At 41.2% G+C, this 25,376-nt stretch overlaps 1 protein-coding gene across 3 annotated transcripts in view; it reads left to right on the plus strand.

The window, feature by feature from the left end:
* The first annotated feature begins 3,298 nt into the window (after window positions 1-3,298).
* The window catches only part of ST8SIA5 (ST8 alpha-N-acetyl-neuraminide alpha-2,8-sialyltransferase 5), a 69,137-nt gene continuing 47,059 nt past the window's right edge, over window positions 3,299-25,376 (plus strand). For 2 of the 3 annotated variants that reach the window (XM_064438526.1, XM_064438528.1), the window contains exon 1: window positions 3,299-3,507. The gene's annotated coding sequence lies outside the window, so the exon portion shown is untranslated. The remainder of the gene's footprint in view (window positions 3,508-25,376) is intronic. The other variant, XM_064438527.1, reaches the window with a different exon arrangement.

Consider the following 25,376-nt stretch of genomic DNA (forward strand, 5'->3'; position numbering starts at 1 on the left):
AAAGTATTGCATTTCAGAATTTATTATTTATTGTTTAACTTTCTCAGTGCACTCTTCGGGGCATGATGCTGCAGAATTGTTGGCAAAACCTGCGTTCCTATCGTCCTGCTCTCCTGTGCTTGGCCAAGCATGTCTAGGTCTACACAGAGATCGTCACATCTCTGGGGCCTTCACTTGGGTGGAATCTAGTGAAATGCTTCAGATATATGTGTAATCAGAGATTACAGCAAAAAGTAGAAGTAGTTCTATTTGTTTCAGTATCAGGTCAGCGTACAATACAGTTTCTGAATGGCTGTTGCTTGCGGCTTCTGAGGAAAAAGGCATAAATCTCTGGCACTTGGCAGTTTTGAAACGAGAAGCCCATGCAGGGGCGTTTGTCTGTCATCATAAGCAGTTTAATGGCTGGCTTCTATTCTGAAACTGGAGGGGGTTTTATGTCTCCTAAAACATATCATTATTATCTCCAGAGCTATTATCTCTAATGTAACTGTGGGTATTTGCTTCGTCCAATCCTTTTTAAAAATCCTGTTAGGCTTTTGAACTCTATGATTTCTGGCTGTACAAAATCCCTTAGAGCAAAATTAACCCCTTACAAGGTTCCCTGTACATACACCACTGAGGGTATTTCTACACCACAGGCTTTCCGTGTTGTGGTGTCCACAGTCAGCAACTTGAAGCTGTGTTTGCCAGCATGGCTGAAAGGAAGTTGTGGACGCATATTTGGGCAAGGCTGTAATCTGCCAGCTTTGCAGTGTGGTTGTAGTCCAGCTGTAACAGAGCTGAAATACTGGGTTGTTCACTATGTTCCTAAAACTAGCTGTGCCTCTATCTCTCTTTTTCCTTGCCTTGCCTTATCCGTGATTGCCTTGCCATTCTGTGATTCTGTGATCAGCTTGCCTGTTGCCCCCAGAAGCTGAAAATGCAAAGTAATGCAAACCAACTCAAACTCATGCACTCTGGATGCAAAATAAATATTGCAGATTCTCTTATAAAGCAGAGTCTTGAGTTGTGCTTCTAGGCAGTAACTTGTGAGTGTCGCCGGACGTGACTTGGCAGTAACACAGAGAGCGTTCATCAGATTATCTGCCCTGCTGCGGTGCCGTTATTGACACCTGCTTATATTGGTTCAATGAACCGGGCATCATCATCATCATCGCTGTCTTCCAGACAAAATACTTTCTCTTACTTCACAAATGTTTAGCAGAGCAGAGTTGGCAACATTTATGGGAATGTCATTTGTGACATTAATAGCAAAATGGCAACAGCATCTCGCTTTCTCAGGAAGTGAATGCTCTGTAGCGCTCTCCATCTGCTGAGTTTTTAATTCTATTGTGGTTTATATTTTAATATTTTTCTCTGTGGTCAGGGTACTGCTCCACAACCAGAGCAAAAGAAAGTAGCAAGGTATTCTAATGGTAGCAGTGTATACTGCTATGTTGATAACAATATCCCTTGGAGGCAGAAGGACCTCATCTTGTCCCTGCTAACAAGCACCAGAACCCTTCAGTGCCTGTGCATGCACCTTTACAGCATTTTTAACACTGATGTCTTATAATCTGCTTTGTGTCTTTGAGGGATATCTCTCTGTGAATAATCACTCTTGAGATACTTTGGACTTGCCATTTCTCCCTGATCCTTGTGATCTGATGAAAACATTGTTCTCCCTTTCCTTTTTCCTGCATTTTCTGTGGGAGGAAACAGAATTCTGAAAATTTCAGAAATCTTGCCTTAAAGAACTCACAGTCTCTTCTGTCCATCTCCTGTTGGCCCACTGTTATCTGGCAGTGTTGATGGTGGTAAGTAAAAGATGAAGTCGTATTACTGTAAGTGTAAACACAATGAGTAAAAACAGAGGGAGAAACATATATAGCAAACCTTCACTATTCAGATAAAACCCAGTTCTTTCATGAGAAGTTTCCAGAAATGTTCCCATAAACTGCAGGTGAGTTTATTGTGGGGCCTAGGGTGCTGGGACCTCCTTATGACCACCAACTCTTCTCCATCAAGTACATACTGGGGTGGCAGAAAAACATTTTATCCCTCTTACTCCCTTTTCCCCTGGGGAATCCTGCAAATGTTTCTGGTTTGGGAGTTCTAGTCTACCAATGGGAAAGCTGGAGTATGGTACGGTCATTGATTTCCCTGTGTTAGAGTCCAGATTTAGTGGTGGTGTGTTTTAAACAGAATGAGTTGCCCAGAGCTTGGGGAAAGCATTTTCTAAGTGGAAATATCAAGTGAACTAAGTTATGACAGGATTACAGAGATCGCAAATTGTACCAGAACTGCAGTGTAACTTCTTCTCCGTTATCTTATCTGTGTGGGTGTATCTAAGCAAGCTTGCACATTTATCCAGCTTTAAAACTTCAGACCTGATTTGAGGTGTAAAATGTGATGGAGAGTTGGTAAGGCAGGGACATTGCTCCAGATGTCATCAGCAATCTGTTGTTATTGTTCAGTCTTACTGAAGATCTGGCTGGAGGCTCTTAGCAGGAGCAGAAAGCTGCCTTGTGCTGTGTGTTAAACAAACAGTAGCAGGCAGTCCTGGCCTCAATTAGCTATTCATCTAAGAGCCCAGATTCTACAAATTTTGACTTATTTTGTGTTACCACTATCATCAGGTGAATGGCCCCAAACAGATCAGTGTATGAGTCAAGTTACTCATGAGGCAGTTAGTAGGATTAACCTGTAGATTCAGTATTTGTCTCAAAATTATGCAGAAAAGAAGTCTTCTGCCCCCTTTTTTTTGCTTTTCAGCAGTTTTACCTATAAGAAGTTGCATTGATTTAGAATTTTAGATTTGGAATGTTGTTCACATTTTAAGATAAATAAACATCTTCAAAGACAGTCTAAATGGTTCTTTTAGATAACAAAAATAAATCTTGAGAGTAGAAATGCTCCTTAGAGGAGTTTTATTGACTCCAGGGGATTTCAGTGCCACTGGAGCAACTGAAAGAACTGTTTCCAGCAAAGGAAAGGATTTAGTTCAGGAAAGAGGCTTCCCCACATAACACCCATCTGTTTCTTGTCACATAAGAGAGAAAAGCTGCAAAAGAAATAGAAGAGAAAGTACAGAGTGAATAAAACTGCTGCTTCCCTGCAAATATCCCTTACAAAGTCTTGAGCATAGGAAGGCTTTCTAGCTCATGATGCAAGAGCCAAGGCAGGGGGTGGGTTTCGTGGGCTGGGCTGAAATTTGACATCGGGAGGAAACTGAAACGCAGCATTGGTGGAAGCTGTCTGTGATGCAGAGGTGAAGGCTGGATCTGGCTTGACGCTTAGGGGAGGTGAAAGAGGGGGACAGCCTGCGATTCAAAGAGCAAAAGAAGCAGGAGCTCATGAGTGGCAGTGGAGGAGAAACAGAGAGAAAGGGGCAATCTGGCATAGCAGGAGGGCAGCCACAGCATGTGTAGAAGGTAAATAAGCAATCACAGTAAAATAAGGGGCAATTTGACAGGAAAACGTCGGGTTGCTGCTGCTCTCCTGGTCTGGCTGGATTTCTTGCAGATGGTATGTGCTTTTCTCTCTATAGCACATTTCTGATACATTCTTGTGAACCTTTAGAGGAAATCTAGCTCCATAGTGATCTGCATTAATCAGAAAGCTTTGTTAAAAACTGTGAATCAACTCCAAACACAAAATAATTAGTTTTCAAATGGTGATTTTTTAAAAAGTAAAATACATTTATATGGAAGAAAACGAGAGTCCGGAGACAGGCATGGCACATCTGTAAGACGCATGCGTGTTATGGGAGGGGGGATTGTAAGCTAAAGATCGCTTGCAGTTAGCTGCTGAACTTCATGTGTGCTTTAGATTGATTCCTTTGGATGTGTTAGCAAGCTGTTAACACTTGCACTGAACACAGTTGCCAAAAAATCTTGGAGTATTTAACTAACTCTAATAATAGTTTCTTATGTTAAGGGAATGGTGTGGAATTCCAGAAGTAAGAAATAAAGAGGGGTCATAATGGAAACTGACTGTGCGATGAAGTGTAAACAAATCAGAAGTCAAATTAAGTCTTATTAAATCTGACTCAGATACGATTTGCCTCAACTTGCCTTGTGTGGTGTTGCAGGGTGTTTTTTGCTGCGCTACCTAAATAGTATTTGAGCATTGTGCAGATGCTGCCAAGTTAATCAAATGAATAGTCATTTGAGCATGAGCATGAGTTTTAGGATGAGTGATCAGGGCTTTTGCTGATGCTGCAGGTCATACGGGACCCCATTAAACTAAATAGCAGAGCAGATCGTCCAGTGTGTGGATAGGCATGGGAGAAGAAAGGAACCTGTATTTTAGCATCTGACCCTGCAGATGAGACATTGGCTCTGCCCTTGAAGATAGATATTTAAGATCTTATTTCCTGTTTCCAAGTAAATCTCTTATCTAGGGTCTAGAATCCACCGTCCACCAATATGTTGAGAGATTGCAATAATGAATCTTCCCATCACATCCGGGGAGGCTGCTAGCAGCACTGCACCCTTCTGACATTACACGCTCTAATTACATGCAAGGTTTTTAAGAGTGCTGAAACATCACAGAAAAGAGAAAAAGATAGAAGCCAAGATTTCAAAAAATGGTGGACCAGGACTTTCAAGATAAACGCCAATAGAGAAAACATAGCTTGTTTCGTTTTGCCGTTGTTTCATGGGCAAAAAAGAATGCTTAGGTATTCCTGAAGGAATGCAGAAACCACAAACATGGGCTGCAGTAGTTGCAATTAATTGCTCTACAGAGGCATGGTGCATCACCCACGTCCTACTACAGCTTTGCTTTGAAGAACTAAATGACTCTCCAGCCACCCATTCAGCCCTGTGCTCAGCATGGTTTTGCGCCCTGCCTCTAGGCAGAAGGCCAGGATGCATATGTACATAAATACCTTCTCAAAAGACTTTTTCACAGGTTTATCAGACAGAGATATTTGATGGTGTAATTAGGTGTAGTATTTCAGATTAACAGTAACCGAACAACTTGATTTTCACTAAAAAATGATCCAAATTTTATAATGGACAGGGCCAAAATAAGCTTTGTTTAGGATCATTGTGCAGAAGCACCCAAACCTGTTTCTAGAAAAATTCTAATATTTCTAAAGCAAGTGAATATGTGAAGGCATCATGGTTTTGAAAGACTGCAACTATTTTTTACTGAGGTATTTAAAGACTACAGGTGTTTTTGACCACCAGTGCTGGTTTCCTCTGGACCTAAATACTTATAGGTTGTGCAAAGAAAAGATCTGCTTTTGCAGAGTGATTTTATTCTTGGCTGTTATTCTATTGACTGTAATATTAACTTATTTTTAGAAGTCCATATTTCAGGCACAAGTGTGTATTTAGTCTAAAGTATTGAAAAACAGAAGTGTTTTCCTGTCAGAGAAAGTGAGAAAATGGGAGTAGTCAGTATTTGCATTTATATAGCATCTTCTCTCCAAGGATATAGAAGCACTTTGAAAATACTAAGTTGCCCAAGATCCAGGGAATTTTCAGTAAAAGGTTGTGTCATATTTGCAGACCTGTCACCAGTTACACTGAATGTGATGAAGGAGATGCAGCCGGGAAACTCTGACTTCCAGGATTTGTATAGGAAAGGAAACTTGGACAGGTGGAAGACAACCTTAAGTTGCTGCAAAGTTGCCATATGTTTTTTGCAGCTTAAGTCTAACTGTCTAGCGCTTTGGCCATTGGACCAGTACAGCTGTGGTACCATAGACAGCATTGGTCTAGGTTTTAATTAGAATAACCCCTTTTTATAGAATTCTGGGAATGTCAGTTTGCTAATTTTACATCTAGCTCCTTTTCAGGCCAGCTTTCCCTTAAAAGGTATTTTTCAAATGAGGATGTGGAAGCCTTATTAGGTCACTGAAAGTGACAGAATACAGATGTAATCAATAGTTCATCACTGGGAAAGAGGGTGCCGGAGGCAGCATTGTAGGTCAGGCGAGTTGTTCTAATGGGACTCAGAGTCACAGACCAAGAAAATTACTTTTTATTGCATTTGCTCATCATCGTCAGTTTTAACCCTTAGCGTTCATCTATCAACTTTCCAATGATTCCTCAAAGAATTAGAATGCATTTGCCTTACAAAACTCTCAAGAGTGTAGTTCTTACTATTTGGGTATTAAGATGTGGAAAGGATTGTTGTAAAATATTTAAATTTATTGCTCGTAACTGTGAATACAGTCTCTGGTAGGAAAATTAGCTTTAATTAGTACAAGAAAAATAGCTTACTAAAAATCTCAGTCTCTCTGGGTCTTACCAGTGAGGATGTAGACCCAGTAAGTAGCTTATAGCTCCCTTTTTCAAGAGTGGAAAGAGAAGTACAACCTCTGAAGTGAAATCTCACCTTATTGTCTTTGCCCTTTAATGCTAAGTTAGAAAAGCATCTTTCTGCGTGACAAGTTTAAACACTGGCAGTACTTCTGTGTTCTTAGCTACTTATGTGCTTTTAGCAAAATGCCTCTTTTTGGACCTTTAACACTGGGCCAACCAGCAGTCCCAATTTGTGAACTCAGTTATATATATCCTGACTTGAGATCTGAGAAAGAAATAGCTGTTGGCCTGTTTTCGCTGGCAACGTGAGAACTATGTGCTCAGTTATCAGTTCTATTTTGCTGCTGCTTCTGCCAATATCCCATAAGTGATTTTACTCGTAAAAATTGTGTGTGATCATCTTTGTTGGAGGGACTCTATGTTCCATGTGATCCTGGCAAGCAGTCAGTGTTTTGTAGTTCCCAAACTACTAACTGCTATCTCCTCTTTTAAAGCAATTTCTTATTTTTCAATCTTATTTATTTGACTGTTAATTTTAAAATTCTATTACTTCTGGTATTTCAATCCTGAAGTATTTTTCAATATCCTAGTAAGGCACTTCTTTTTGTCAATATTCTTCACTTGAGTCCTGTAATTTATGATATTTTTAGAATGCAACATTCTCTTCTGTAAAGAAAAGGAAGTATCATTCAGTTTTAGTAGATGTCTCTGTACTTACTCATGTAAAGATAACCATATATACATTAAGAACCTCCAGTATATAATTTTTAGAAATAAGACTATAGCTGGTGGAATTTTCTTAGCATGGGCAGCTTCCTAGACCTGTAGCAGAAATTGACATAGTTCCCAGTTAGGCAGCTAATAATAAAAATACCAAAGAGCAGATTCAAAGTATTGTAGATACCTACCCCCTTCACACCTCAATAGACCTATTTTCCAAGGTGTTTGTGTTCTTTATGATGAAACCCCAATATATTGCTATATTATCTGTGGCAGTTATCCGCAGCTTTTAGTGTCCTATGCTCTGGATTTAAAAATCACATGGAAACCAGGAATATTGTTTCTTGCAAAACATTTTGAGCTCAGCAAAGGTGGCGTGGCTCCTACTGCTTTTCATCTAAGCTTTTGACATCTCTTAAGGCTTAGAACAGAATGAGAGGTATTATTAGTTAGGTAAATGAATCCTCCCTGCAGTGCTTTTCATTATGTGAAGGAAAATGGTTTGAGTCAGGGCTGAAAGCAAATTGCTTGAGGTCCTAGACCTCAAAACCTGTTACATTTTCTTGGTCACTTAGCAAATTATTTCTTATTTGATTTTTTTAACCACTGATTAATTTTTGGCAGCACTATATAGGTAGATAAAGAGGAAAGAAAATCTGTCCTGAGAAGAGTTACTAAAGTTTTGTAGAATTTCAAAGCAAATTTATTAAATGGACTCCCAGGAGCATTCATTCAAATATTACAAGAGGCTGCTAGGAGAGCCTGTGGAATCTCCATCCTTAGAGATACTCAAAACTTCACTGGAGAAGGCCCCAGCAACCTGTCACAGTTTCAGAGTAGGCTTTGCTCTGAGTGGTGCTTGGACTAGAGTCCAAGAACTTCCTTCCATTGTAAATTAATCTGTGAATATATGAGATTTTGGCTCTGTGAATGAGAGTTCCAGTCCCAGTTTAGCCATGGAATCTCATAGGTTGAGCTGAGTGGATGTGTCACCCTGACCTTAGTTCCCATTACATATTCAGATTGTATTTGGCCGGTGTTGATGCTCCCAGTCTGTTGTTCTGTGTTCACCATTCATTCCATAAACCTTCTCCAACTTGTTACGTCTCCTTTCTTCCAGGAGTTTTTAAGTGATGTTGAAATTTTAGATGATAAAGTTCAAATTAAATTATGACCTTTAGATGAAAGCATCCTGTTTTCTTGGTTTCTTTCCCTACCAATAATAACTAGAATGCTTTTCAAAGAGGAAAGAAATTAAAACCGAGATATAAGAAGAAAGGAAGGTGGTTTGGATGGGTGACAATGTCATCTGTACCTTGGGTTTAATCCATGGCAGGCGTTGTAGTCTTTGCTCTGCCACTTCCACATTACAGGGTCTTGATCAAGTCACACTATCTCTGGATGCCTTAACCTGCCCATGGCCTGGGGATGAAGCTTTCTGCAGATAAATCTGTTCTGGGTGGGCATCAAGCCAGCCTGGAGGCCAAGGGCATGGGTGTTCCCTTACCAGAAGTCTGAGCTCAGTCCAGCCACCAGGCTACAAAGGCAGAGGAAGGCTGAGGTGAACCCTGGTATGTAGTGATGGAGGAGGCTGTAGGAGGATGCAATGTATTTCCTACAGCCATATATCTCTCTCTCTGTATCTCTGCTCTTCTGCATCATTGTGTAAACTCATGGTGCCTTATTTTGGTATTGAGCAGGAGTAAAAGTAGCTACAGAGGTGTCAGAAAGAGGTGAATGAGGCCTTATTCACCCCTTAGTAATGTAAAAAACCAGAGTTCAAGGATGTTAATGGTAGTTTCTGCATCGCCTTTGGTCAGCTTTGAATCAAGCTGGGATTCACCTCATATAGTTTTAATTGTAAAAAACTACTTTAATTTTAGTTATAAAGAACTACTTCTTGAAAAGAAGCTAGTTCTCTAGTCTAAGCTAGTAATTTAGGCACTTTCTGTAGTCAGTGGGGAGAGAGAAGCACACCCAATGACTGATTTGCCTGTCTGTCTACCTTAAAAAGCAATGCAACATTTCTGGAGAAGCCTGTTTTCAACGGCTGGCTATAGCAGGAGTCTGCTGAACAGCTCTGTTGGAGATGTGGCACTGAGAGAGCTAATGTTCAATCAGATGAATTCTGCACTTAACATACCGCACACACATTCTGAGCAGGCCTGTAGCAAGATCCAGCGCACATTTCCTCCAGAAGTGAAGCAGGGTTTAATTTTTTTAAAATTTCGGTTCAGGAAAAGGAAAATACATATCCTTAATTAGATGTATATCTGATTAATGCTATCAATGTTGAGCTTTAATCAGGCTTTTTATTTGCCAGTTCTAATGTAATAGGCTTTTTTTTTCTTTTGCTGCATACACTGACACCCAGAAAATTTACTTTCTATTATTTGGAATTAATGGAGGAAAAAAACATGGGTAAAGCTGTCTAGTGCCTGAAGTCTGGAAGCTGGGCATGTAAAAAGAGGGCATTTGGATGTAGCCAGCCAGGAGCTGGCTACATTTTTATACTTTTTTTTTTTTTTTTTTTTTTTTCAGAAGGTAGTCTGATAGTCTGGTATATTATTTACAGTTAAGATATTTGAGTGAATGGACATTGCATTACTATTTTGTGTTAAGAATTATCCATGTAAATTAAAAACCAGGCTTGCAGTTCTCCTGCATCTACACGTGGGAAGTTCACTGGTTCCCAGGGAAGCCGCTAAGTTAGGATTTGAAGAGTACAAACTAGAAAATGTGATAAAGCAGAGTTGGAGGCAGTCTCTCTTATAAAAGCCTCTGAGAGTGAGTGAGTAACCCTAAACATTAACTAGATTTGAGGTGAAGTTTCCCACTAGTGAACGAGGACCTAAGAATTGATCCTAAGAGTATGCAGACTATTAAATGATACAAAGCAAGTTAATTTTAGAGATGCGATGTGGTGTTTTCAGCCGACATAATACTTTAATCCTCAGGCCTACTATTCTAAAACCATCAGCTGTGGTTAAGTAGGAATGCTTACAGCAGGGATTGAAATGGCCAGTTTACTCCTTTTTTCCAATCAAATTTTGCTCTTGACTACACTGCTCTCCTGTGTGCTTGTGAAGGCAGGATTCAGTACCCCATTTGGACCTTCCTTTGACTGCAAGACATAGGAAGAATTGTGTTCGACCTGAATAGTAAGGCTCACTTGCTATATATGCTGGTTACTTTTCCCTCTGGACATTCACTAGTCTGTAATAAAACCCCCTATTATTTAAGTGTTTTAAAATGTGTTTTCAATGTGTTCTTAAGAGATCTGGACAGAGCTAAGTCATTGTTCCTAATCTAGTCCTGCATTGGAGCTGTTCCACAGGACGCGGGATTTTTCAGTCTGGCTAGTTCACGTCATTTAGCTGGTACCTCTGACTTCCAGGTGCTGTCCTAGCCTCTTACACCTACTCCCTCAGAGTTTTCCTTATGCAGGGCAGGAGGGATCAATCTGGTCTTCTAGCTTCACCCTTCCTGGGGATGAACAGGAAGGCAGGCAGTGGTACACCTGCTGAGTGACACAATCTCATTTTTGCTGTTTTTAGCTACAGGGAAGCTACATCTCTGCAAACTAACCCTGCATTGATGCTCACCATCCATTCTGAATCGGATTAACTCTTTCCTTGAGGTTGTAAGGAGCTACTGAAGTGTCAAGATAGGCAAGGTCCTGCCTCTCTTTCCTCCCTCTATCTTGGCTCTATTTTTGCTGTTTTCCCATGTGATAGCTGACTTTCCTGACTATGAGAAAGAGCTGTTATCCTCTGACCTTAGGGCAACACCTGAGCAATAGTTGAAGCCAATGGCCCTGGGTTGCTGTGTGAGGTCTTTTCAAATCAGGTAGTGAATGATGTGTCTGTTATCTTTGCTGGGGAGGAACAAATAGTAATAGCCTGCCACAGCCAGCGTTGGCCAGTGCATAACCACACTGACTAAAAGTCATCTTCCAAAGGCTGGACTGAGAGGCTCTTAAGCTTGGTACCAACTCCTGGTGTTGAAAGTTTGCCCAGCTGCAGCTGGCAGGTCTGGTCCTCTCTGTGCATGGATGATGTGAAGCACGCTGCTGGCTGCCCTTACCTGCCCTTACCCCTGTGCTGGTACATCCCTCTGTGACCCATATTGAAAATCTCTGCTGCACACTGGCATGTCATGAACTCCCTGGGGGATGGTGTGCATTTCTCCATGTGTGGTGATGCCAGGTGGGCACATGAGAGCTGCACCACAGTAGGGCTTTCCGGTGGGTGGGGTCCGTAATCAGAGGGTTGTTCTAACTATTTTAGTATTGAAGTGTCATGAATGAGTTCTTCAACCGCTCTCAGTAGGTGGCATTTCATTTATCACCAGAGATCCTTGCTTTTCAAGAGTTTATTCCTTTTCAGTTCATTGCTGTAGACTTATAAAATAAAATTCACATCTCATTAGTTTATTGCCATTTTGAAAATTCATTCTCTGAAACCCATGATTCTTCTTTTGCCTGAATCTCACACTGTAAAATATAGAAGAGGTGGTGTCCTTCAGAGTGACCTTAAATGGCAGTAGCACAAAGCAAATGATCAGATGCCATTAGCAGCCTTCTGCTGGATTAATGGGCAGCAATATCTGGTGAAGATGCCTGGAGCTTTCTAGCATCACTGTTGTGATTTTGTACATAATTGCCCACCAGCAGCTACGTAACATCCAGCAAAGCCTAGCTCAACCACAGCATCACACTGCCAGGCCTGTGCACCCGCACGTCCCTCCCCACCAGCTTTCCCGCTAAGGCAGATTGAAGCCAAGCGGCTCTCCCAAGGGTACACAGTGAGGCAGTAGCTCTCCTGCAGTTAAAGATTTCAGCAGGGCTTGCTTGAGGATGCCACAAGTCATTTATTAAGGCCCATTCTGGAAACTCTTTAGCTGACAAAAGCCAGCACAGCTGCCAGAAGAGTCTGTTCTCACTCCTTCACCTCTGACTTCCCTGCTCATGCCTCCTACGTAACATCCCCTCTCCTGGTTTTAGGGAGTGTTTGTGTGCTTGTGCAGTGAATCTGGGCTGGGAAGCTGAGGCACATTAAAACTAACCTTTTAAATTATTTTTCTTCTGGGTTTATTCTAAACTGGATTACTCTCATAGCCATGACACATCCATGCAAACACCAGTGCTGTACAAAAGGGAAGGAGCAGTGCAACAGCAAAGACAGGTAGCCGAGAGCAGGACAGATTTGCTTTTTCCATGGGTAATACCAGCTTAGGCCAGGTTGTAGTACTTGTAATACTGCAGCTTCGTGTTATCTTCGGCCATTAAAGAATCATTCTGTCCTGGCACACCATGAACATTTCCATACAATAATGTAGCCTGGAACATCTAGTTGGAAATGTTTGAGAAAGTAGATTCTTTTTCTTTTTCTTTTTCTTTTTCTTTTTCTTTTTCTTTTTCTTTTTCTTTTTCTTTTTCTTTTTCTTTTTCTTTTTCTTTTTCTTTTTCTTTTTCTTTTTCTTTTTCTTTTTCTTTTTCTTTTTCTTTTTCTTTTTCTTTTTCTTTTTCTTTTTCTTTTTCTTTTTCTTTTTCTTTTTCTTTTTCTTTTTCTTTTTCTTTTTCTTTTTCTTTTTCTTTTTCTTTTTCTTTTTCTTTTTCTTTTTCTTTTTCTTTTTCTTTTTCTTTTTCTTTTTCTTTTTCTTTTTCTTTATTAGGGCCTGTTAGACCAGATGATGTACTTTCATTAAGCAACTGTGCAGATGTAGAAGAGTCAAAGAAAACCCTTTCTGTACCCAAAATAATACGATTTTGTCTCTTCCAGAGTCAGGAGATGCTGTGTCGCTCCAGGGTAGCATGCAAGAAGTAACATAGTGCACAGACCAGGCTGTGGATGTAGAAGATGTGAGGGGAGGAGAAAGGCCTTTGACAACCTCCCCAAGCTGGAAGGCAGAGGTCAGAGAGGGGAAGGGAGCTCTTGTACTGTGGATGTTTGACTTGTCAGAATTTGTTTACTGAAAAAACAGAAATGTTTCCCAAAGCTCCTTTTCTGGGCTCTGAGCACCTCTGTTATACGTTCAGAAAAAGAACTAAAATAACACAGGGGGGGAAAAGTTAAGTCCCTAATATCAGACATGGAGAAGGAGCAATATCTGCTTCTGGCTATCAAATTCTAACTGGGGCGGGTGGAACTTCACCCTCCAGTCCACCCCAAAGGAGCTGGGTACAAAGAGGTTCCCAGCAACATGTTCAGGAGGTTATGTTATCATAGATTGTCTGGAGAACTGGGTCTCACCAGCTCCTGGGAATGCCTTATAACCAGCCTGGTGCCCATTATACCGATATAGCTTATCTTTAACATAAGCAGGATTTTCAGGGAGAAATGCCGATATTTAGCAGTGATACTCTGGTTGGGACCAATGCATATCCCAGCTACCTTCCCTCTTGCTTGTAACCAAGCATCTATAAAAGACTGGAGTCCAAGCAAAATGAGTCAGGACATGTGAGGTTTGAGGTACCGAAAGAGCCTTTGACAAGGTCTGAAACAGGAATGGGAGTAGGGAAGACATGACAACATCTCTTGGAGCCAAGCAAAAACTCATTTGCACTAAAAAATGTCTCCTAAGGAACACACTCTATGCTTGCTGCCAATTGTACTTGATTAATCAGGTTTGTGTGTGGGTGTTTTCCTTCACTCCATTGCTAACAGCATATTTTTCCATAAGTGATCTTAATCTCATTGTAGATAATTCATTGCCTGTGAGATCACGACTGCTCAAAAAGTTGCAATATTTTGCTTTCAGAAACTAGTAAAATTCTTGTTGGAAAGCCATAAATGCCTTTTCAAGACTTCAGCCCCACAGAGGTATTTGTTCTTTTAATAGTAATCATCGTGTCTTCCCCCCCTGCCCCTGCAAAAACCAGGGGTGGGAGTTAGGCTGGTTTTGATCCTGTGGAGTTGATTGAAGTTTTCCTACTGGAATCTATTAGATAGTTTCAAACCAGGGAGCATTTATGTGCAATACACCTGTTTCCAATAGCTCCCCCACCTCTATAAAGACAGCTGCAGCAGAAAGTCCTATTCGCTCTGGGGAAAACACATTTTATAATAGCTTCCCATCCCCCAGCCAGATGGGATCAAGCTGAGGCAGCTGCAGTCCAGGTCCTGTGAGAAATACTACAAAAAGTGCAATTAAAATAATTAGTTAATGCCTTTTTTATCCGGCATGGTAACAAATAGGGAAGAAAAGCCTGAAATAGCTGTTATACATATCAGTCCAATATGATATTGGATGCTTCCCAGGATTCCTCTAAGCTTTCCCTAGGGCTTTGAAAGAGCTTGTGGGTGCTCAGCCAGTTGCTGGATTGAGGATCTCTATTACTGATGGTAACAGAGGTAGGTTAAAGCCATTTGAGCAGTGGATTTTGCTGTAAGAACAAGAAAAAAAAGTGAGTCTGACCTGATAATAAAATGATTTAGATTGTGCTTCCTCCCTTGGAAATCAATATTGCCTCCCATTCGTTTAAGCATGTACATGGCTTAGGTTCTGATTAAGCAGTAATGCAGAATTTGCCTGATGATTCAACTTTATGGGGGATGTACAAATAAAAATATATGGCCAAATACATCCCTGCCACAACGGGTGAAACCTGGCATTTACCCAGTTGTTAGCTGCTCGTTGTTCAAGGATTTCTCTGCTAACCTGAAAATGGTGCAGCGAATAATGATTTCTTTTGTAGGCATTTTAATTCCTTTTCCTGAAGTGGTCATAGCAAAAACACAGTGTACCAGGAACCGTAGCCCCAGTAAGCTGTATTTGTTATTGCCATAGCAGGTGGTATTTAGTCTGCAGACAAGTGAGATGACCAAAGGGTGAAATACAACCTAAAAACTGGGACAGATTCTCTTAACAATCCTTAGCTTCCCTGATTTCACTCACAGATTTCATCCAGGGGCCAGATTATGCAAACACAAAAATTTTTAAATTTTATATTCCTGTCACCACTCCCTGCCATCCCTGAGGGGAACCTGGAGGTCAGGCATCTTAGCGAAGGGCATGAAAATAAGGGAATGTTGAATAATAAACGCTTCAGGTCATGCAAGCTGTTCCTATCTCCCACCTTCCTAACAGATGATTACAGAACAGCCTAGCGGAAGAAGTTTTGAGTGGCTTACACAGTGATTCTGGGGTGTTAGTGTGCAATCTGTGAAGCTGTCAATGCTCTTAGCCTTTGCTAAGAGTCATCAAAGGAGCTTTTGAATCTCAGTAAGCACTTTGCCATGTGTCAGGGACTTCCAAGAGCTACATGCTATATAACTGAGTATTTCCTTTTAATAGTTTAAAATTATTTTATTTTTGTTGCTTTTTAAATTATTTCAGTTCTAGGAGAAATGGTATTTAAAGTATCTGATTTTCTTATATTGTCTGGAAATGTACTCCCTGCTGTCTCTTCACCCTAGACCATTTTTGAATGTTACTGGGAGGAAGAAATATAATGACTCCCAGATTTGCCTTGTCTTCATTTTGACTGTGAGAGGAGGGTTAATAGTAGAAGTGGGAAGAAGGGTTAGCAAAGGGGAGTGCTAGTCATGTGGACAGAATGCCAGCAGCAAAGCTGCACATGTTGTTTCATTCGCATGGAAGTATGTTTTATTTATTTGCTCTTGATCAGCTACAGTAGCTATAAGAGGCAAAGTAGAGGACCAGAGGAATACTGGAAATCTAGGTGAAATTCTGTAGCTTTGTGTCCCTTCAATGGCAGGTGGCTGCAGGAAATGGGAGTTCCTGTGACAGTTTCACTGTAATTAATATAGGCAGTTTCGGTGGATTAAGTATTAAGGGGAAAATTTTCATAGGTTTCCTTAGGTTATATACTTGGCATTAACTTTGTTTTCATGCTGGTTTCACACTTGACCTTCTCATCAATGTTTAGGCATCCACCATGCAGATACCTGCAACTGAACTGGTCATCCCAAGCTCCCATCTTAGTCAGGAAAGACAAAGGCATAATTAGGATGCAATTCACCTGACATAGCTTCGAAATTTACTTTAGGATCTAAAGAACTGCTAGTCTCCGTGGTGTGTATTGTCTAAATCTCAGCTAAAGGCATGGAGGGCTTCAGTAGGCTGTGGGCACGTACATTTATGGTGTGAGCCAGGTGCATCTCTGTTTAGAGCTATTAATACCTAGATTTCCTGGTACCCATGAGCTGTGTACGACACTTGTCTGAGCCAGATGATTCTGGGGCATGTCAAGTAGTTCAGGATGGCAGCACTTAGGGACTGAATCCTATGCCCGGTCAGATGGATCCTGCTTTTGCAGTTCTCAGACTGACTTAAAAGGCAGAAGAGTTTTTTTGCCTTATGCAATAAGTGGAAAGCTTCGTACAGTTGTCTGTGTTACTCCTGCAATACCCCTGCAAGGCCAAGAAACGCTATGATTGCTTATTCAGAAATGAGGGAAAAGGGTAAAGATACTCATCTGCGTGGCAAATGGAGTGTAAGGTGAGGTGACTAAGCAGTAGGTGACTCCACCGTACCACGCAGAAATCACAGTTCAAGTGCTGAGGCAGCCATGCTTTCACAAAAGTGCCATTTTACCTTCCCAAGCCAGCTTGGAGATCTCAGCACTGCGGCATAGCTCTGCCTGAAGTCATGAAGGAAGCCTGATGAAACATGGAGCTAAGCCCAAACCTCCTCCTAATTAGCAAAGGATAGTTAGGGCTGTTATCCTCCCTGGGATGAGGACAAGGATGAACTTGGCTTTTGGCCTGCTGGGAGGAAGTTTAGGAGTTTCACTTAAAAAAGGACTGGATAGTTCTGCAGAAACAGCAAACTACTAGGGAATATTTAATGATTTTTTATTTTAATATCTTACTTTTAATATTAATAACCTATGAAAACCAATGGGGTATGAACACTTGGAGCTGATGTTTGAAGTCAGCTTGGACGGGTATTGTTGAACTGTAACTTTTTTGTAGCTCTGTAACTTTTCACTAGCTGCTGGGAAGATAATACTTTTAACAGGAATGTGTAAGTTCTGGAGCACAGATGTGCTGTGATGGGAGAGTGGCGATAACGAGGAAGGGCAACAGACATGAAATGCAGATCTAGTGGCTTTCCTGCATATTTTAGGGAAGGGTGATGTGCTCATTCCAGGCAGCAGCTGGTGAATTCAAGTATGTATTTAACATTCAAAGTCAAGATCTGCTCTGTGTAGGGCCAGTCAGAGCTTGCATGGGTTTACCAGGTGCATGGCCCAGAGCGAGATGTGTATTCCTGTGAAGCTGGTGATCACCTGAACTAAGTTCATGTGCCACACCACATTGTTTATTGTGAAAGCACTGATTTTTGCCGTGCCAGCCAATTCCTCTGCTTCATCAACTGGAAGGAGAAATGCTGAAGAAAAAGGCATGTCCTTCCTTTGCCCAAAGCAAATGGATGCTGTTTGTATGGATCTGAACTATTGCTTCCTTGGATTTCCAAGCCAAACCTGTTGTGGTACCCCAGGTGAAGGGATAGTACCTGAACATGAGCTATCAGAGGGAAATTGATGACCATGCCATAGTTCCCTGCTGCGCTGAAAGGCCTTCTGTTCCCCATTGCTTTGTATTTGATATGGTGTGTTTTTCCAGTTGGGAAAAGCGAATGGAAAAACGCTACCCAGGGTGGTGTAAGTAAGGGATGGCTCCAGGCCTGAAGGAGGAAAAGCAAGAGAAAGCAGGAACTCACAGGCAGTGGGAGGCTAGAAAGTTGTAAATTAAAAACAGGTAAGGGACAATCTTCATACACCCTTTCAACCTTTCTTTTAATTTCCTTGTCTGTTAAACATTAGTGCAAAAGTTTAATCAGTTTATAATGACAGTATGCAACAGTATAGTATATATGGTCCATAATCCCTTTATCTTTGCCACAGTAAAAAAAAAAAAGATATGGAGAATTCAGTGTGATTATTTCCCCTTTTATTAAACATATATTTTGTCTGTGATTCCAATGGAGGTGAACCCACAGCATTGTTCTTGTTTGCCAGCTACTGTCATAGAGTGCAAGGACCCACAAACAGTACTAGTTATCATTTGCGTTATCACATCAGGGAGGAGCTGTCCTCATCAATTAGCCAACTTTCAGACCTGTGAAACTTTCAGTGTGAATCTGGCATTGTGGCTGATTTTCTGAAGTGCTCCATGGCTTGCAAAAGAGGAATACTGATTTGACTGTTCCTGTGTCATCCAAATCTGTGAATTTATAATGTTACAAAATTAGGATTCAAAATGCAGATATTACATTTTCAACTATCTGTGAAAAAACCCCAACTATCTGATGCAGAATATCTTCATTGTTGACTTTTCTCTTTTTAATGTCCCAACATACTGAATCACAACTGAAAGTTAGATGCATTGAAGAATGTGTTTGTACACTCTGAACCCAACCAACCATATTTTTACTGTGCTTGAGTCCCAGCTTTATCTTCCTCCTTTACCCACGTCCAAAGCCTTACTCCCTCACTGCCACTAGCTATTTTGTTGCTGCTGTTTGCTCATGAGGGTCTTATTTATTGTCAATTGACAGAAACTAAAAATGCAGTTCAGAAAATGCTTTACCAAGAGTAATTTGTTCCCAGCAAGACCTTTTTAGCTACACAGTAACATGAAAGCATCAAAGTGCCAGGAGAACTTTTTAAAAATAAACTGCCCTGATGCTAAAATAAGCTTTAATTGATTGAGAATTGCACAGAGCCTGACAATCCGAACAATTTATTATTATTTTTCCTTTCAAGCTTCAGCTTCATGTGATTTAAAGTGACTGAATTACAGTTCCCACATACCTTCCTACACACACTGCTTGAAAAAAACCCAACATACACAAACTTCTTAGCTCCAGAGAAGCTGCTGGATACAGAGAAGCTGCTGGATACACCTGGAAGAAAATAAAAAAGATGATTGAAAGTGGAGTTTCAATAAAAGTGATGTTGATGGGAATGTTGTGCAAAAAGCCCCTATTCTGGTTAAATGCCACACTGTGCTTCCCTCTCCTCAGAGGATAGCTCTTCTGGGGATGTCTCTCCCTGTCAAAGGCATTTATCTTTAATGCCTGCTTGTAGAGCATTGGATCCCGTAGGCCAGATGCTGTCGCAGCTCCCTGCGATGGAGATTAATAATAGGCTGTGGATAAACTACCGCTCTGTCTTCCCTATTTTAGGTTTTATAGAAAAAACACAACTGAGTGGCTGTGCTCGGCTACTAAAATAAATAACCTGTTGCAAGGTCTCTAGCAAAAGGTCAGCACCACCAACAAAGACTGCTGATACATGTGCAAACCTTTCTGGCCGATGGAAAGGATGGAAAGCATTGAAAGTAGGTGGAATATAGCAAATGTCAGTGGGGTCAGTTAGGGGCTTTCTTCTTGGCAATATATTGTGGAGGATGGAAGTCTGGTCAGACATTCATTAGTGACAACTAGTGATTCTTTTAAAAGCATGTCAGCCATGCTCATGGCGTGTTTGGGTGTGCGAGCAGGGAAAGCATGGATCACTACCTTCAGCCTGCAGAGGGTTTTTGGACTCAGGCCAGTGTAATGGGGCTCATGGGTAGCTGCAGTCTCCCCAAGGGCTCTGCCATGTTCAGCTCAGGACAACTCCCAAGCTAGTCTCAAGCTTCGGTTGAGTTGAAGATCCCACTGTAAGTCCTTGTCTGAATTGTAGCTCCAGACAATTCACTGCAGCCAAGAGCCAAACAAGGATTTTCAGTTAAGTCTCAAAATTTCAAGAGGAGGAAGATGCTTAAATACCCTTTGGCTGTGGCTCTCAATCTCTGTGCCCATGTCAGCACTGCCTGAGATAGTGCTGTGGCATTTACATTCACAGCGCCAGCAAAGCTCAAACTGCTGGTAGAGGTTAGGGGTGACCCAGGCCCTGCCTATGGATGAGTTTCTCGGTCTGGGTGTCTGGCTATCCCCTTGGGACTCACAGACTTGTTTGTCCACAAAAGGGACCATCATCGCCTTGGGTTTGCATCCTAGAATATGTTTGTAAGCTGAGCAAGTTGCATGCTATCAAACATCACCTCTAAATTTCAATTCCTGCTCTCTGTCAAAGGGGCTAATAAACCCCTCTCTCACCTTTCCTTCTTGCCTGCTTAAATTATAAATTCTCATGGCAAGAACTGGCTCTGCTAATGCCCAGCTGCAGTGTCTAACACAGTCCTGTTCCAGGAGTGATCTCTCTTTGCTACCCTAATACAGAGAGGCATGACCCAGGAATTCATGGCAGATTGCAGATCCAAAGGAAAGAATTTGAAAGAGTCGCCAGTTTTATTAATAGCCATCTCTGTAACCGCATGCAGGTCAGACCGGACACTGTGCAGAGCTTAAAAGCTGAATCCATGTTGTCACAGGAAGGGCAGAAAGATGTGCCCAGTCACAGTAATGTAGGGATAGAGATTTATTTCTTTGGAGATGGTTGTCCAGATTTCCAGTGAGCACCTCCACAGTGCAAGAAGAACAAAATAAAATACATTTCAGGAAGAGTGGGGATTTTTCAAGACTGCAGAAACCAGTTGGATTTCTTCTTTATTTATAATTTTTGTCATGGACTGAACTAAGCATGGACTAGCACGGACTATTTAAAAAACCATGATGTGTCTGAAAACATACTGGCTTTGCCTAGAAGAGTAGCTCAGGTAAACAGGTAGGCTACCCAAGACAACACTTGTTGCCTACGGTGTGTAGTTAGTAATGTCATCAGTGCATTAGGAGGTTTGAAAGCTGAATGTCTGGACTGCTTGAAGCTGACGGTTAACTGAAGAGGAATATACTTCATTCCTTTGAATGCAAAATTGATGCAGAACAGTGGTAAAAACACAAAGGTAACTTTTCCTAAATAATTTTCAATAATAGGTCTTTTCTATGTCTTGATTATAAAACATAGTATAAAACTTTTGAAGTACTTAATTTGCTGATTATTCAGAGGAATATTTTCTTTTTCGTATTTAACCCATTCTAATTAGTAGTACTCACTGACACAGCAAAACGTATTCCAAGATCAGAGTCATTGTCTCTGTGAATTAAATCTAACTTTATATGCCATATTGTAGTTTTTTAAATATCTCAGATGAATTTTTTTTCTGTAAAAAATGTATTCTTAAAATAATGAAATAATTATCAATTGGTTTTCTCAGCATTAGATAATTTATGATCCTTATTCTGACCATGGGAAATATTAGTTCATTGTTGTGTTAATGCTAGAGTATTTTCAGGGAAAAGAGATGTCAAAACTTTCAACTGCTGTTACACTCGTAAAGTGAGTGCCACCGACTCCAGCACTTTCCAGGCTTTCATTAGAAGGTTTTAAATCTGGGTTTGATGAGCTAGGTGGGAGTTATGGCTTGCTTGGGATAGAGGCAGATTCATGTTCCTATTCCAAGAGCAAACCTTGGCCATGGAAACTCTGTGACCCCTCCACGTTTCTGCCAACACCTCAGTCCTGTTAATTTGGTCCTAAATCCAAGGCTCCCAGGCAGTGCTCTGAAATCAAACTAATGCTTTTAACAGATGATTCCTGTAAAAACAGTTTGGTCCTGTTTCTTTTTCCTTGCAGAGGAATTGAGCTTCCATCATTCTCAATTATTTGCAGGCTTGTTGTGAGACTGTACAGGATCATAACAGTCACACTAAACTTGCTAAATTTTCTAAGAATCTGGAATTGCCACTGAGGAAGGAAGGCTGCCCCTGCCGTTGAGACTTGCTTAGTTTTGCACTTTGCTATATGTTTTAGCAAGCCCTGCTAAAAGAACCTGCTAATAGCAAATGCGCAGGACTATAACTACGGCAGCCTCTGCATTAGAGCTTTCTACCAGCGGGAGGAAGACCTCATTGCCTTTCCAATAGCCATGGTGTCAGCAGTGTAAAAAAGGGATATTTTATGAACCGAGGTAATTTCTTCTCCAGTGCCTATGATGTGACCCATAATTGGAAGGAAACTGGTCATGATTCAATAGATATGTAACATACATATGTACATATATACATATATATATATACATATATATACATAACATACATATATATACATAACATACATATGTAACAACATACAGACCATATGTTGTCTTTAGGACACTTCATCCAATTCAGCTCTACAGGTAGGAGGCCTGGTGCCAAATTATCTGTTGTCATCTCCTCGTGGCTTAGCCCAGCTCGGAAGGAAATAAATGTTTACATCTTGGCTGAATCATTTCAGCTTCCTTTGATATCCCAGTTTAAGACATATGGATTTCTGGCAGTGATGGGGGACTAGACATTGTGTTAAGCACTAGATTATGCTAATAAATTCATGTTTTATATCTGCAAAAGAATTAATATTGATAAGCATATGTTTATGAGTTTCATATTCAGCAGAATCATCCAGGCATATACCTATGTGCCAGTGCTTCCCAAAATCATGGATCTAGCAGCTGACACGGGCATTGTAGAAACTGTAAATAGACATGGTTTAATTTTAATTTAGGGGAGAAAATGGGATGTAAAAAATGCTTTACTAAAGCCTTCTACAGCCCATAGTATTCTGTTCTGCTGTGTGTGAAGTTCTTTAATCTGCCTAACAGTCATGAAGAGGAGTGGAGAGTGGCTGAGCAGGCAGGGAGAGAAAAAATTCTGAAGGGTAACGTGAAGCATGTTTTGCTTTACTCTGAGCCTGTACAATACTGTGAGTTTAACATGTTCAGTTATTTATACCATGATTTAAACAGCCAACAGACAGATCCTGCTATCCGAGACATTAAATGCCCTTGCTTTCAGCTGAATTTAGAATGCATAATCAGTCAAACACTGATTCAAATGACAGGTTCAGTGAAAGGTACTTAAGGAAATTCCCAGACCTGCCCATCAGAAATGAATTTTTCTGTTTCATTTGCATTAAGAAATAAACTGCAGCTTAGAATTCAGGGCTGCATATTGTCCTTTCAGCAGAGAGAGAGATGTGCTTGTTCCTTGCACAAGAGAAGAAGAGTCTGACTCCTACTAGGTTTTGTCCTTTCACTAATTCAGCTTTCCTTGTGTGGAGCTTCAGAGTCATGGTCCACGTGGTTAGCCAAGATTTCTTGGTCTTTGAGATTCAGTGTTAACTGTTTTGTTTGGGGTTTTGTTTGTTTGTTTGTTTGTTTTGTTTTGTTTTTTTTTTTTAAATTCAGTTCTGCTTCATTTGGACTTAAGAGCAGACAATGAGCTCCCATTGGAGGGTATCACTGTCTGGGGTGTATTTGTGTTAGAGGGCCTGGAGTCTCACTGCTCAGGCTGGAGGAGTTTCTTGTGATAGATTATCTCCGATGATATTTGTCAAGCAGCTCCCATACAACAAGCAAAGGCCAGCAATGTGTAAGACAGACGGCTTCTGAAAGCTGCATGTTATGATAGGCTATGAGCAGTTCCATTTTGCCTCTTTTGCTTTAGCCTCTGAAGTCTATATTCCAAGAAACAATATAGGAATACCCTTTCTGAGCTTGTGCATATCATGCAGCTTATCCATCTCTCTCTCACCATCTCAGAAGAGGTATTTTGAGTAGCTGATACTAGTTGAGTGATACTTGATCCTCTGGTGATGGAAGAGATCTTATTTACTGGGCTCCTGTGCTCTGGCATGGTGCTGACTGGAGTATAGCATGATGTGGCCTGGACTCCCAGTATGTCACCAGTGTCATTGCACCTACGTCACCCATTGCAGGCTCAATGCCTGCGTGACCAGCAGTCAGCGCTGTACACAGCACCCGAGGCCCAGCCATGCCCAGCAAATCTGTGTTCACAACACAACTGACTGTAACGCCCTTTTCCCCAAGCCCTTCTCAAATTGCGGAGGGGGTCTTTTGTTGCCCATGGCTTGCTTAAGTGAAGAGTGTAAAATAATTTTAAAAAAATTAAATTGTTCTCTGCAGAGGCCTGGTGCTTTCAAGGAGGCCTGTAGGTGACAAGTCAAACTCCCAAAGGGTCCTGGGGAAGGAGTGCTGGCATTGCTCATTCAGCACTGCTGCACGCACCACGTGACTATTTTCGTTTACTACAAATATTGCAGGCTACCTTGAGCATCCTTTGAAAATTTGTTGGTAGACATCCTATTTCTTTATGCTTGCACAGAGCTGCTCTGCTTCCAGTTCTGCAGTGTTACTGTAGCACTGGGCTGAACGCAGCAAACAGATTTCTGTCACATATGACATCAGGAACAGTGTCTGTGCAAGATCTGTCACAGAAAACCCTCTCCACTTATATATCTTTGTACTTTCCTTTCTGCTTTAGGTGTGCAGCTCTCCTGTACGTAGGCCTCTCAGGTGCTGTACCTTCTGGCCAGCTCTGATTAAGCAGAGAAGGATTAGAGGACACAGAAAATCAAAGACTGACTGAGAGTACATGGTTCTTCTGGGCTGTTTGGTGCAGCTCAGGCTGACCATCAGTCCAGGAGAAAGAACAGCTGCTAGGATCATGAGTTTGGTACACTACAGCAGAGCTATCTCAAGAAAAAAATAATCACTTTGAATGGAGGAGATTGGGGTATGAAAGGCTGAAATTGTTTTTGCCAAAACCTAGGTGATAATAAAATCTGCAAAACTGGCATCACACCCATAGCAGGTCATAAGTAGCCAAATTCTGCTATCTGATACTTTGGTATTGTTGTAAAATAACTCCTGGAGCAACTGAGACAAATTTCTTGGAGATTATTTTCAAAGCTATTAGTAAAAATCCAACAAACTAAAGCATTAAGTAACTTTTCCTTCCCATCTGCCCCTACTGGCTTTACCTCTCGGCTTCCTTGTACAAATCTGCCTGTGTAGTATCTTGGCTCCCAACCTGGGATTTCTGACGGCTGTACCACTTTTCCTGTTACTGAGAAGGGTATGTGGTTAGATCCATCTAAATTATATGGTTCCTATATGGAAACACTCTTGTATTATATGGGCTTACATGAACTGGTTGTTAAAAGAAACATATTTGGCCCTAGAGCTGATGACTTTGACAAGAGGGAATCAAACTGCTTTTGCTATTTAATTTCCAGTCCCCTGGTATGTATTTTATTCCCAGTACAGTACAAATGACTCCATCCAACTCAGTTATTTTTCTAACCAAAGTAATGTTTTTCTTCCCCCGGTTCCGGAAGTCCCTGGACCACAAAATGGTGGGAGAGTGTTTCCAAGGAAGTATCACTATGTCCTTGTCCTCCTCTTCTGCTTTTCCCTGTGTATCCATCACTGGCCTCTCTCAGGGACAGGGCACTGGGCTGGATAATCTTTGATCTGACCTGGGATGACCACTTTTTTTATACACACGGGTGATAATTGAAGCATTCAGCAGGGTTCACAAATGCATGGGTGGGAATGAAGAAGAATGTGTCAGAGGCTGAATCCCTACATCTTCTCTGCAAAATCAAGGGTGTCTGAAGGTCTGGTTTACCCTGGG

The sequence above is a fragment of the Phalacrocorax carbo genome, chromosome Z (assembly GCF_963921805.1).
Source record: "Phalacrocorax carbo chromosome Z, bPhaCar2.1, whole genome shotgun sequence".
In the NCBI taxonomy this organism is placed as follows: Eukaryota; Metazoa; Chordata; class Aves; order Suliformes; family Phalacrocoracidae; genus Phalacrocorax; species Phalacrocorax carbo.